This window comes from Micropterus dolomieu, linkage group LG22, assembly GCF_021292245.1.
Source record: "Micropterus dolomieu isolate WLL.071019.BEF.003 ecotype Adirondacks linkage group LG22, ASM2129224v1, whole genome shotgun sequence".
Classification (NCBI taxonomy): domain Eukaryota; kingdom Metazoa; phylum Chordata; class Actinopteri; order Centrarchiformes; family Centrarchidae; genus Micropterus; species Micropterus dolomieu.
This window is the reverse complement of record NC_060171.1, coordinates 31,403,331-31,418,866: the sequence shown is the minus strand read 5'-3', so window position 1 is coordinate 31,418,866 and position 15,536 is coordinate 31,403,331. Positions and strand designations below refer to the sequence as shown.

At 37.5% G+C, this 15,536-nt stretch overlaps 1 protein-coding gene and 1 long non-coding RNA gene across 7 annotated transcripts in view; both read left to right on the top strand.

Moving 5' to 3' along the window:
- galnt18a (UDP-N-acetyl-alpha-D-galactosamine:polypeptide N-acetylgalactosaminyltransferase 18a) overlaps window positions 1-15,536 on the top strand; it is a 172,106-nt gene that overhangs the window by 34,203 nt on the left and 122,367 nt on the right. The window lies entirely within an intron of this gene.
- LOC123962154 lies at window positions 11,389-13,849 on the top strand. The gene is made up of 3 exons (XR_006822876.1): window positions 11,389-11,610; window positions 12,760-12,851; window positions 13,366-13,849. It is a non-coding gene; the product is annotated as an uncharacterized LOC123962154 (long non-coding RNA).

Below are 15,536 nucleotides of genomic sequence, written 5' to 3'. Positions count from 1 at the left end.
ATGCTGGGTAATATGTACATTGTCAACAATGGGCTTTGGATTTCATGCTTGGGTGAAATTCACACCGTTATGTACAAATGTGTTTTTAGTCCCTTATCAAAATAAGCAAGATGCCGATGAACCGCACAGGCCGTGTCCGTCAGTTTCCTGATTGCTTTCACACAGTGGCTATTTAAGTGTCTCAAAGTTGGAAAGTGAGACTCCGGAAGGAAACCAAACATTGTCAAGGCAAAGTCTCTGTGATAACACCAGAAAGGGTGGAACGTAGATTTAAGCAATAGCTCACAGATAAGGGGCATGTTCAGTTAGTCTGAAGTGAGCTATTGTTTTTATAAAACGGTTACCAAATATGGCAAAAAGAAAGTAGGCTAACAGACGCACTGCAGTATGACTTTGTTTCATTTCATAAATTGACATTTCTTTATTAAAATAAAAAGTAGCCCCACCAAGCTGCCGGTAGGCTACATAGTGCGTGACGGTTGCAACAGATTTCTGGACAATACATCAAAATCCAAGAACCAGTATAAGACAGAAAACTATTTTGTTGAACTTTGAATCATGCAAAGCTGCCATAGAGGAGTCACAGAACTATAATATAGGACTGGAAAACCAGTATAATAGGTCTCCTTTAAGGCTGCTCCTAAAGGTCAGATCTGGACAAAATGCGACTCAGGTTGGCTAAGCAATGGAAATCAGAGACACCTTTTATGGACACCTGAACCATCAACATCGCAGGTCAAGCACCTTGTCCCGAGCTGTCAGAGCGCAAGATTCCGGCAAGATGAGAGGAGGCAGACTCTGTGTTTGACATCGATGATTCTTGGTGCTCAAACACAGTCAAGATAGACACTGTTTCCCAAATGTCAGACTGTACATGTGAAGATGAAAACCTGTCTGTGTAGCATGAATAGACTAACTTTGTTTTTCTTATACAACCTTGTTTTGTATAACGATTACTAATTAACTACCTTGATATGATTCATTGAATGTCGCTGGGGAGAGGGACGCCTTGACTACCTTGCTTAGACTGACGGAAGGAAATGGATGGGTGATATGACAGAACATGGCATTTGCACAGCTTCCTTTGAACAACTCCCAAACTGCAATAAACACTATCGTTATTTTACGTGTAGAAAATAAGACAATGAATTTTAACAATCAGCTAGCGTAACGTTAGTTCCGTTGCCTGCACACAGTCAAATAACTAAATCACTAAAACACTGAACACAACCTAATATGATTCCTGAGTGTGCGTACCAGCACGAAACATGTAAGTAAAACCATTTTTTGTCTCTTTTGGAGGCTAGCCACTTCCTTCCACCTGCAGCCTCTGCACCAAGGCAAGGCAAATTTATTTGTATAGCGCAATTCAAAGTGCTTTACATCAAACATAAAAGCAATCAGGGTTAAAAGAGTTAAATAGAAAATAAAAACAAGCTGAGGGGTTGAGCTAATATTTGAGTTACAATTATTTTTGGAGAATAAACAGAAGTATCTGCTCTCTCAAGCTAACATTAGCAAGTTCCTTCTGAAGACACAGAAGAAATTAATTAAATCATCCCATTGGCTTGTTGTTTTACTCCTGGTTTAAAAAAAAAAAAAAAAAAGCCCACCCTGGAAATGACTGATTTCTATAGGGAAAATTAGTCAACACTTTCCTTTCTACTGGCTGTGCTCCTGATCATTTCAAAGATGGCACTCACTGATCCAAAGAATCCAGTTTGAAAACAACTGCAGAATGGATTCCAAATGACTATTCATTGCAAAAATCCTACACAAGACACTTTTTGGCAGCCTTGAGAGATAGAGGTACCTTTTGAAAAATTCAAGGAAAGCTTTCAAATCCTTTATACTTCTCAAAGTCATTAATGACCTTGTATAACTACTACAGATGCCAAAATCTGCTCCATTCTTATATTATAAGGCTTGAGAGCAGTGTTCGACATAAAAGACCAAGGCATTCTGATAAAAGGACTTCAGCATTGGGTTGGCATATCGTGCATAATTTTTAGTGTTTTTTATTTTTTTTTATCAGATAACTTGTGAAGTGCTGCACAGGTCAGCTCTGGGCCAGTCTTATTTCTTTGTACAATATGCTTCCCTCTTCCCTTCAACTTTATTGTCATTCATTGCATTTTGTACTGAGACAACGAAATGCATTTTAGCATCTAACCAGAAGTGCAAAAATGTGCTTGAGGGCTATCATTGTCATTACACTTGAAATTATATTTCAATTAATTGTTATCTCAAGGATTGAGATGGAAAGTGATCTTCATATCAGCATTATTGCAGCAGCTACTACGATGTAGCAATGCTACTGTAGATTGTGACACAGGAAGTAAGGGTGAGTGATGGAGTGAAAAAGAGAGAGATTAGACAGTTTCAGTCTGTCACTTAATCAACATTTTAGAAATGGCTACAGTACTTTGGCACTGAAAAACCTCTTCATTGACAGCTAGAAAGAATGTTGCTGATTATTTTTTGTGAGCAACCTATTGTAAAGTATTCTTTAGGGAGCTCAATTGAGCTCCACAAATCCATAACCTTAGAGGATGCAATAACAGTAGTAGAACAGCAACATTGTATTTTTCTGACCCACAGTCACTTCTTACCTGAATTTTGCTTTTCAGAGTGGGGAAGGAATATGGCTAACATAGTACTGGTGCAGGTTATAGTAATCGTAGTAATCCTTGCTCTGGCATACTCAGTGAAGATATGCTGACATATACCCTGCTCAAAAACACTCAAATAACAAATCAGACTCAACGAACGAAATAGATCTAAGTTCAAAATCTTTACTGTACATTTGGTTTAGAACAAAATTTATGGAAAACAAAATTTCCAACTGACTGAGGGCTGGATCCAAAAAATTTAAATCACAGGCTGATCCAACTTACATGACCGCCAAACCGGTCATGCTGGATGATGTTGCAGGCAACATACCATTCATCACAGCTTCTCCAGACTCTTTCACATCTGTCATGTGTCATGTGCATGTACCTGCCAATTCTGGTGTTCTGGCCCCCCTGTGCCACAATCACTGTTGCTGACAGTTTTGTTAAAGCATGCACACCAGTAGCTCGCTTTCTTTGGAGGTCATTGTGAATGAATCAAGCCTGTCCTATTGTATATTGAAGTTTTAATCTGTTTACACCCTTATTCCATCCATCTGTTATCTTTATATTTTGCATCACTTTTTTAATTTGCCATGACATTTGTTCAGGTAGCATGGGCGACCGAGACAGACCATGACACCTCAGCTCTGGGAATGTCAGGTTCGCCACATCACTACCATCTTTTAAATCAATTCTCAAATCAAATTTTTATTGACTGGCCATTTATAAATTTTTTCATTTGATGCCAGATCGTTCAGTTTGTTTTATATACTTGTATACCTTATGCCTTTGCATTTAACCTGTTATTTATGATCCCATTATGAGATGACATTGATTCAAACATGCAGAGATTTCTATAGATTTCTTTAAACACGTTTGTCTCTTCACACTTGTAATATATAATAAAGGATAAAGTACTAAAACCTCATGCTAAAAGAAAACAGATGGGTGATTAAGAGTCAGGCGAGGCCTATGTTCAGATCTTTGCTTATATAGATTAAATACTGCCACATTCAGCCTGGTTCAAAAATGTGAACTACACTATGGTTGTTGCTTATCTGCTTTTTTAATCAAAACAATTTTTCATGCCGATGTGTGATTTGGTAATGGCCATCTTACAACAGTCATGCACCTTAAACTTAGTACAGATTTTATGTTTTCATGTAACTAATTATAATTTCTCCAGTTGTTTAACCAATAGCTTTGGTTTAAGACCAAATACCTGCAAAACTAATGGCATTCTCTTCAGCCTCAGTTGAAACTTGTGTTCAGCGCTAATTATCAAATGTTAGCATGCTAACACACCAAACTAAATCATTATATGTGCTGAACATCAGCGTGTTAGTATTGCTATTGTGAGCATGTTGGCGTGCTGACATTAGCATTTGGCTGAAAGCACAGCTGTGCATCCTCACAGAGCTGCTAGCTAGGCTGTGGACTCTTGTTGTATAGGCACAACATTTCATCTTTTTCAAGCCAGTCAGTGACTGATGGCTGATTTTGTATCAGTTGTGCTGATTTAGCTCATTACGTTTTTGGCCCGTCAAGTTTGTGATGAATGAACTGACAAAATACTGGTCATCTATCAATTAACACGAGCCAAACTTAAACCAATGCTGTGATAATGAATTTTAAAATAAATATTAATAGTACATTTATATCCCCACTACAATTTTACCCTAAATCTTTGGTGACGTGAAGTATTCTTATTGAGTATGTGTGGATATGTACTTTGAATCTGATGAGTCTGACTGAAGTTTGTGTCCAAAACAGATGAATGCCATGAAGACAGGGATGATGTAAGTTTAGTTGCCAAAAGGATGGCAGTCTGGCATGTGAGAATGAATGGGAGGCCCAAGATTCATTCTGCGAAAAACAAATCATGTTCAAACAGCACTATGATCTGTGGTACAGCTCTGGTTGAAATACATGAAAATAGCTGTGTCTTAATTGATGGAGCAACATCAAACACACAGTCCATCTCAGACAGTAAGCTCCACTGTGCTTTGAGACTTTTTAGAAGTTTGTTTTCCCCAAAACACCTAGTGAAGAACTGTTTACAGCAGTATTGAGTTTGCATTCTTGGGTTTGATAACCTCCCTCTGGGCTCCAGGAGCTTCTCAACTCAGAGTGTTTTTTTTTTAATCTCAGGCCTGCTGTGCGGACAGACTGATCCTCCTGTTGCATCCGTTTGCATGACTTGATTTACTAGTTCAAGATTTTATAAAGCAGTGAAAACAAAACTTTTGACACAAGGAGCACAAAATAGCTGAGAAAATACTTTTCTTCAACTACTCAGAATGGTATCAAACTGATAATATAAAAAAGGCTATTCTACACATTCGCATCATTCGCTCTGCAGAGAAGGTGATTGGCTGCGATCTTCCTTCTCTTCTGGACCTGTACGCCTCGAGGACTCTGAGGCGAGCAGGAAAGATTGCAGCTGACTCCTCCCATCCCGGACACAAACTGTTTCAGACTCTCCCCTCTGGCAGGAGGCTGCGGTCCATCAGGACCAAAACCTCTCGCCACAAAAACAGCTTCTTCCCGTCTGCAGCTAGCCTCATTAACAAGACCCCCACTGACACTCCCCCGTGCAAATAATACAAATGTCTCTGCACATCTGAATTTTACTTCATTTCATTTAATGCACAAACCTGGCACATTGCACATATTTGTTGTTAATTGTTGTTGTTGAATATTTTTATATTGTCAATTTACATATTTATGTACACAATATTCTCTTCCATTGCAATACGTATGCACAACACAAACCAGAGTAATGCCCATATAAATATCTGTAACGTTGTTCTTTCTCTGCAAATAGTTGCAATAACTTGCATTTATTTTTCCATATTTATTTATTTCTAAACTTATTTACGTCAACTTTATGTTTGTCTACGTGTAGTACTTTATCACCAAAGCAAATTCCTCGTATGTGTAAAACACTACTTGGCAATAATGCTCCTGATTCTGATAAAGCATGGCTGCCGAGTCCCTCATTTGATTCCAGCCTGGGACTTTTGTTGCAGGTCATTCCCCTCTCTTTTCCCACAATACATTACACATGATTAGTTCCTTGTTGCTGCTCACATTCTTTGAGAGCTCCCTCAAAACGCAAAGCCGTTTCAACCAAAAGCATTTGTATCACCATAAATGGTTAATTCCTTGATATGTCTCCCACTGAACCCATAATTAGACACCTGCAGGGCTTTCTATAAAGACAATGTTCACTTTTACAAAACTGTGTCAGCACAGGGTTTAAAAAGCTAAATTATTTTCCACCTACGGGGAATGTGAAAAGAGAATCTGCTCACCTGTGAATCAATTGCATGGAACTACTGTACCTGATTGTGTCATCATTAGTCTGCCACCTCAGTCGAACCTGAAGTACGACTGACATACAGTAACATACGCTTATATCGTTCAGCAAAGCTTTGATTGTAGTGTCAGACAAACTGTTTCCCTTCATATTTAACCAGTCATAAACAAAATACAAAGAGTGAGGTGTCTCACCTTAAACAATCTTCCTTATCTTGTTACTTTAGTCTGTTCTTTGTAAAAAACAAAAAATTATAATAAAAAACCCTATGTGCAGTTCAGAGAGACTCTGTCTATACTAAACAGAACCTGGCTGCTTCTAAATCACTTGATGCATTTAATCATGTCCTCTGGGCTAGAAGGGATGTTTAATCCCTCCTGCAATACTGAATTTTCCACCCATCACTTTTATGATTCACGCAGTTTACCGGACGACAACAACTCCTCCACAACTCCTCTCACCACGGCTCTTTGCAATACGGTTTTTCTGCCTCTGACTGTATGAGCAGCTGAAAATGATGTTGCTGCTTAGATCTTTTTATTATTATTATTGTACACGGGCATTGCATGCATCCGCTGTTACTCTTGATGAGAGAGAATCAAGAATCAATTTTAAGTTTTTAAGTGTTTTAATGTGCTGTTGCAAGAGAAAGGTTAAGTCACTGACTGCTGCATCTTACCAATAAATGTACTCAGCTGGAGCTAATTAAAAACTCTGAGCCTGATTATTATGCTCTCTCTCTGCATGCCAGTGAGTGTACATATGTGTGGAAGACGAGTCACCATTACTTTTATATTTAAAAGGAATATTGAGAGGGTTGTGTCTTTTTGTTGTTCCTAAAAGTAGTAGCAGTTTTTCAATAGATAATCGCCTCACGTTATTCTAACAACATTAACTAGCAGGTAGCAGCAGTTGTTGAGTGTAAATGAGAAACAGCAGGTGCACAGAGCTATTCCCCATTAATCTTGTAAGCACATATTATAATTTTTTGCATAATATCAGCTTATTCTGTGTCTGGATCTTCTGCGCTTCCAAGCAGCTAGTCATGTCAGTGAAGATCTGTCAACACTTTCATTACAGGAGTCATCAGTGATCAGATGTTACCAGCAGTTTATCATCATTATCATAACAGGCCAACTGTGCAGCTGTTAGAAACGCCACGTCTAAATTTCATGATTATATTTGAACAAAAATGTTATTAAACTGAGAGGAAATACTAGTGTTGTGTATGTAGTATACTTTTATAACTTGTAACTTGTAATTTCTTTTTCAAATTAGGTTTATTCATTCGTTTGATTCTGAGGAAGTTTAGGTTCGCGTTTTTGAAATTAAAATAATTCCATAGGGTTACATATTTAGCAGGTTCACCAGCTATTCCTACAGTCAAGTGAAATGATCACATGACGTTGAGCTCATTTTGAGTTAGTCTCCATGTTGTTACATTTAGATAGTGATGCATTATATAAGAAATCAGCTATAGAATATTTTGTACACGTGCTGCATCTCCTTAGTAAAGAATTAGTTCTCACTGAATGGATATGCTCAGTATATGGTATAGAAGAGATCATAGCCGATAACAAGGGTGTTTGTGTGTACAGCTAGAAGGCAGAGGCTCAGAGGAATGGATAAGCTTGGCAGGGTTCCCTGAGATCATGTTAAGCATCGTCAGCTGTCAATGTTTCAGCTTCCATATAACTCATGACGCGATGGCTCCTGACAGGAAAGTGAGGTTGTGAACCCTCCATCAGACTCCGGAGCTCTGCATCTTTCTTTGCTGGAGATAAAGTTGAGATAAGGGGAAGGTGATGAAGAAAACAGGAGAAGGGTGAGATATTTAAAGAGAGAGAGAGATGATCATGATTTGATAGAAGGAATTAAGGTGGAGAGTATGAGATGACAGGGTACATGCTGTAGAGGGAAATTGAAATGTTTGCTGGAATATGAAGTGCAGTGTGGATAGATCTGGCTGAGCTGGATGAGATCTTCTAACACACACACTTTGACCTGCAATTGGTCAAATGACATCACATGATAGGATGTGTTCCTGTGTAAAAAAGGATGTTCCATCTCTATTTCATGGTCACCGATAAGATAAGTTAAGATCAATACTGTGTGTCAGTCTTACTGATCAATATTGCCATCAATTAAAAGTCATAAATCATCAACCGCTATCAACTGATTAAATATTCAGTGTTGAATTGATCAGTATCATGCTTCAGGTTGTCTATGGAAAGAGCGTAACCTTGACTTGATTCTAATGACTTACATTATGTTAAGCCAATATTAGTACAGATTACAGATGAATTACAACGTACAATATTTACTTAATATCAGTCATGTTTTAGGGCGGGTTCACACCAGCCTTGATCAGTCCGGTTGTACCAAACCCTGTAGCGTTTACCCCCTTGTTGCTGTTTGTTTGGGTTGTTGTGGATGCCGGACTCGAACATTTGTGCGCTTTTGAAGGGGTGGTCTGGAACCGCTGTCAAGTGACCTCTGGAGCGGTGCATTTCTGAACACCATTCAAAACAAAAGCAGGAACTGTTTCGGTGACTGGTGAACTAGTAGCCAATTGCTACCAAAATGTCGACTAGCCAGAGACAAACCTTAGTGCCCTTAGTGTCTCATAGTCAAAAAGCAGTACAACCAAAGGTTTGGGCATGAATTGGATTTTAAAACTGCATCCGAGAACACACACAAAAACAGAAAGGCAAAGATTTCCGATAACATAGATTGAGCTCCCTCTATATTCTCGTTGTGAGTGGCTAATGAAAAAGGGCTCAGGCTGGTGATATTGGATGCTCTGATGTTTCATTTCTCCTTGGCATACCTTTTGATATTCTTCTATCAATATCTGCATCGTCTACGGTGGCAGGGGGATGGGATATCTAACACTAATCCATATTTTATTTTGTTATTGCCATTGCACTGTTATTGTGCACACAGCACTCTACAGGGAAACAGAGGAAAGACTGAGATTATAAAATAAGAGGTAAAAAAAAGAAAAGAAAAAAGACTATGGAAATAAACAGCTATCTGATGAAAGTCCCAAATTCAAATCTTTCAGGAATTACAGTACGAAACAATAGCACCGGTCTCAGATTGTCATTTCCTTTATGAAAATATTTCAAGTGCTTTGAATGTGTTTCTTTTGTAATGAATTCTGCAGTGCAGTGAGGAAGAAGTAAACTTTAAGGCAAGACACTACAGGCAAAAACATCATGCACTGGTCAATTTTGAGATTTTGGGCTATTTTGCTTCCATAACATGTCTTCTTTCAGACGAGTGGAAAGAAAAGAGGTTAAATTTACTACACTTTTTGTGTCTGTGTCTGTAGATTTCCCCTTAATTAAACATACTATTTCAGAAAACGTGTAATGCGAAACGTGTCTCAATGTAAGTAATCAACTGTGGAATCTATAAGTTATTTGTTTTTACCTTATTCATCTGTAGTGTCTGGCAAAATATATAGAATTTTACTATACATATCTATCATTGATTTCTATTAGATGTTTGTTTACCCTATTCACTTATTATGTCCTGTGCCCTCTAGGCTTGCCCAAGGTGCAAGACAATGTGAGAAGGTGCCCTCTAGGCTTCCCTTCCAGTGTAGAAAACATGATCCAGTGCACTAATGGGTGCCCTTCCAGTGGAGTAAACGCAATACAGTGTCATGTAGGCTGTCCTACATGCTCCTACGTGTGTAAAAACATGCCATCATAATGCCTCTTTAGCTGAAAATGCCACTGTTGAAGCCTGACTCCATCACTGCTAGAAAGAAGTTGTAGTCACAAGGTTTTCACATGACTGTGGTGCTTTCCACTGACCACACAGGACATGGTTCACCTACACAATTTAACCGTTCACCCAAGGTAGGAGGTACAGATTCAATGTAATGGATTTACAACAATCTGCTTTGAAATTGGGAAATGTACTGTAATCCCCTACAGTTCAATGATTTACCTCAAAGAATGTGGTAAGCAGATTACAGTGTTCGAGCAGTGAAAAGGGCTTTCAGGATGTAACATCCTGGATATAGGAACATGAATGATAACAGCAGTGATTTTTCTCCTGCCAGTGGCACAGCCTAATGATAGTGATGTTGCTTGTTGAAACCATCCATCCAACACTTGAACCCTAATGTTTTTGAAAAGCCTGATCTTTACTTGAGAGCCACAAGGAGGCAAGAGTTTCCACTCGTACACATGATCAATTGAAAGTGTCACACTGGAAGTAGGTCTTTTTCACAGAAAACATGTTGACTTGTCAAAGGCAGGTGTTCTTAAACTTCTTGTGTAAAAACCTCCATGCTCATGTGGACGAGTGAGAGAAAGGGAGCGTGTGAGTAAGGACAGAAGTGTGGTCATGATATAAAATCTCTCTTTGATCATGAAGTCTAATGTTACTCTACAGTTCTGTGGTGAAGTGTATGAACTACACTGCAGACTGAAGTCTGTTAACAGTTGCAGACAGACGCTTGTCTCCTCTATGAAACGTCTTTATCTTCACTACGCTGCATTAATCTAAACTATGAAGAACTGGTGGGTCACATCTCTCTCTCTTCCAGGCGATGTCTCTCTCTCTTCCTCTTCTTCAGTTTCTCATGCATTAGTTTGTTGTAGATATATGTTATCTCGGCCATTCAAATCAAAATGAAAAACGTGAATATCCTGCACCATTTCCCAGGTCAAAAAGAAGTGCTCTTAAAGACACTGAAAATATACTAGAAATTCAAATAGTATGCTTATAGTACATTCATATTCCTAACATGCTTACTACAAGTGTATTAAAGATATATTCTCCTGAGCTTTAACATACTTCTCAAAAGTATACTTTGAATAAATTGGGAATAAATATATACTTAATTAAACTTTTAATAAATATGCTTAAATAAAAGTAGTCTATTAAAAATATATTTATTTAACTCTTAGTAAATACTATTTAGGTGTACTTTGTGGAAGTACATTGTTAAACAATTACACTTTAGTGGGTTAAAAATATATTGCCAAATATGCTTCATCGTGTAGGCTACTGCAAAATATTGTAATTATTTATGTAATTGCCACATATTTCAGCCTGATTTCCAGAAGTATTATTTTTAAAACATATTTTTTTAACATTAAAATGTATTTAATCAGGTAAATAGCTAGTTGAGATCAGAGACCTCTTTCATAAGGGTAACCTGGCATAGAAGGAAGCAGCACATGTTGTTAACGTAACAAACAACAACATATAGAAATAAGCATACTTCAAATCACAATGTAATTTTTTTCTGTTTGTAAACAGTAAACACATGTGTACACAGGGGAGAAGTGTGTCCTCCCGCCCAGCCCACTAGCAGTGCATTCAATTTGACCAATCAGAATCAAGGTTTTCAAATCGACGACCCAATCAAGTCCGCTTCACAAGAGTTAACATGTTTACTGTCGTTGAGAGGGAAGCTAGTTTTGGCCAGAAATCATTTTTGTTTCTCAGGTTTCCTTTGTTTTACTTTACCGACTCGGACTTGGAAGGTGGACACCACAGACATAATAAGAAAAGAACACAGAAGAGAACAATATCCGGTCAGCTCCCTGCAGAAGTTAAATGTGAAAAGAGCTAAAGAGGCGTGCCTGGCAAGTACAAGCAGGAGAGGACAGACACAGATACTGCCAGCAAAAATCGTCTTTCTTGGTAAGTTTATTGTTGGCAAGACAACACAATTGTGTAAGTTAACTAAAGTTGAGCTCACTCTGGGTTTGAAAATATTTTCCTTGGTGGATAGCTCTGGTGTGAATTAGCTAATGCTAGCACGTGGATTAATGTATTTGTTAGCTAACGTTAGTTAGCATTTTAATAGCTTCATAATCGAGACAGCAACTTTCGTGTGCCTTAAACAGTTTTGGGAGTAACACGTTACAAAAGAAATGCTATTAACATAACAGTAATGTATTGCTTTTTGCTGTAAGGCAGTTTTTAATGTTACTAAAATTTCAGTCTCAGTAACCTGTTGCTGGAATTTGATGCATGAGATTTTAACAAGGCAGGCCTGTGCATGTGTGTGTATGAGCCCTCAATTCTGCTTTTGCACTGTTAAGATGACCAGTGAGGTCTTTATCAGAGTAATAAATGCAACTAATATGTTGCTGTCTGTGTGCTAAAGGTTCACATTTTTATAGTCTACATTAATACTCACATGTCTATGTTTACAGGAAGTTATTGGTCACTGTAATCATTATTATTCCTGCCCATATAGTCTGTAAAGACATCACCACAGTTGTAATTTTTGAATAAATTCATTCTAAGGTTTAGCTGAAGCTACTATGAATCATCAGCTAAGCATCTGTGTTAGACTAGTCAAAAGTGGATATCTTCTAAAGGTACACTGTTTTTTAGAGATTTCTCTTCACTGCAACCATGGAGGGGGTAATGATTACAGTGACCAATAACTCAGTTATAACAGCAATGTTAAAGTGTACACAGGTATGTGAGAATTGTTTTAAGACGCACTTGAAATAATGTCTTTATGTACTGCAATGCCTGACCACACGATATAATAGCTTGTGATGTTATGTAAAATACTGCTCAACTTATAAGATCCTGTATTCAACTTTTAAAAGTTGAACCTACCCTTTGCCAACTCTAACCAACTTAATGCTAAACCCAGAATTGTAATCTCCTGCCTTAGCTAAAGAAAATTAAATAAAGAATAATAATAAAGATTTGTTATAAGAATAGAATTACAGTGTTTATAATGAAATGCAAATGAAGAACTAAACTAGGTGGAAGTACTGGCCTAACTCAATATTTATTATATCATTTGCAACTGCATTTCTTTTACAGCTTCCTGGGATCGTTGCCTCACTCAGAGGGCTTAGAGGCCACGAAAACCTTAAAGGACCAGCTGGAACCTCACAAGCTTGTTGTGCTCATAGGTATGTCTGGCTCCTGCACGCAATCACTGTTTTTGCTCTCACTACATGGCAACGGGGTCAGACTAAATAAACAAATATTCTTGTGAAAAAATAATTTTATTTAAAATATTGTTATACATTAAGTAATTGGCTACTTTTGTAGTTCATAAATTGACTGCTGTGTTAATGTGAAATGACATGTAGACAGCACAGCAAAAAACAAATGTTTGTGTTATTTGTTGTACCTGTTCAACAACATTTTATCCTATACAGCTCCTCGGCTGAATGTACAGTAGTGTTTATGTAATGTTTTTGATCATGTTGTAATGGAAGAACTGAGCATTAACTGGGAGGGGTCCCTTGTGGAAAACCATTCCACCTGAACCTAAACAACATTATCAGAACAGCTAGACATGATGTCATAATGTGTTTCAGCAGCTTTAAACAAAATAAAAAATCTGAAAATGGTTGTTAATTAATTAGAGGTATTATTGCTTTGATATATAGACAAAATACTTCCTTTTCCCTTCCACAGATGCTGTGTGATAAAGCAGTTTCCAAATCCCATAGTGCCTGCAGTCGCAGAAAATGCAGCGAGTCCTACTCAAAGATAACCGACCCTCCACTCCAAGGATAAGGATTGTGACATTTTTCAATTTCAGTTTGGTTCCACCATTTGTACTGCATGCTTGTGACAGAGTACCTTCACTACAGCTGAGTAAGCCCTTGGACTGCCATACCAACGAGCCTGGCTCTTTGCCGTTGCTGTCAAAGTTGCATGTTTGGTACCCTGTAGACCTGTGTTTGAATCTGAGCAGGGTGACTGCTCTCGCCTTTGGCCGCATATGGTGTCAGAAGTGGGACGGCTTGCCGTGAGGTCATCTGAGCTGTGCCCAGAGTCCGAACCGTATGAGGGACCCCATGGGTAACATTAATGATGGGATGTGTATAGTGTACTTTTCAGTAATACTGATCATATGTCAGACTTTTACTGATTTTATTTTTATTTGAAGGTGTTGGTCAAGATGTGATACATGCTGCTGTACCTTTAAATATACAGGAATTTATTTTTGTAATGTAAACAAAATTAAAGTTTTTTAGTTGTCTGTATGTGTGTGTTGTAAAATACATTTTTTTACTGATTTTTATTATTATGCTAAAAGGGCATTTTGCAAGATATTTTTAATGCATTAATAATGAATTATTCTCATACTGAATAGTTTCATAAAGCACTTCCCCAAGATATTAATAGTGGCTCTCGGAGTATACTAGTAATAAATTACTAATATGCTGAAATGCTAATAAATATTCAGTGAACACATTTAAAAATATATTTAAACTGTTCTTCAAGTATAGCACAAAAGGGTATTTTAAGTTAAATTTATTTATTTATTAAGTATATTTAAATTACAGTAAAGGTACTTAAAATAGGTCAATTTTAACACAACTAAGTATACTAAAATATATTGCAATTATCTTAAAGTTGACTAAGTATTTCTAAAATGACACTTAACATACTTTAAGTTGTTCCAAAATAACACTTTTAATATACACTTAGTATAGTACAATTAAAATATAATAAGTGCATCCAAAAAAATTGCTACTGAAGTATATTTCTTTTTCAATTGGGTTAGTATGACGTCATTACAGACGGACTTTCTCTCAGCATCCCTGTGTAGGGGAGACTGGGACTGGTTGGCACACTTTTCACTCTGCCTTATTTCTGTGGTATAATTTATGTTAGAGATTCTAAATAGCAGCAACTTACAGAAAAGCGGCCATCCATTTAAAGATTTTTTTTTTTTTACTTATCTTTTCGAGATAACAAATGAGATAACAAAACAATAGTTTAATACAAGGGTCGGCAGGTGACTTTATTTAAAATAATTTCATTGAGTTTACTAGTCTCGCTAGTTAGTTCAGTTGGTAGAGCACAGGTTTGTGTGTTGAATTTCCATATTTGCTGATTTTTTATTTATTTATTTTTTTTTCTCTTCAACAAAGTTCTTATGAAGAGACCGTTTCACATGCTCATAATGAAGCATGTGCTGGAGCGTGTGTCCTGACAAATGGTCCACATCTATCTAACTTACATTTCCTGACAGCTATTTCGAGGTGCACCATTGAAAAGTTCAGAAGGACATTCAAAAGAGTCTGTGGCTTGCATGACACACCTCTGAAATGGCCGTTGGGAAATGTGAGATTGGATTCCCCTGAATGAGAAGCGCAGGATTTTCCTATGCCTGGGGATGGTGGGGAAATTAAAATAAGGGTCCAGAGATTGATGGATGTGGACCAATCGCCGGGATGCACACACTCCAGCATATGCTGTTGTGATCATGTGAAACAGTCTCTTCCTAAGAATTGTTATCTCGAGATCTCGAGAAAATTATCCCATTATCATGGGAAAATGGAATAAAACAATGTTTGAAAGGATGGCTGCTTAGGGCTTCCGTAGAAAATGAAAGGTTAAGGTCTCAGCTGTAAATAAATATGTTTTAATGTACACAAATGTTTTCTAAAATGAGGTGATTTATGATTAAAAATGTGTTGGGCATTCGTGCACACAGTTATTTTCTGATCCTTTACGGGTCACAGAAACAAATGTAACTACAAATATATTTGCTTTGTTGGCCAACAATGCCATTGTTTCACTCTTTAATTAGGGCAATTGTTGGGATTATTTCTATGTTGAGCCGCTGAGGC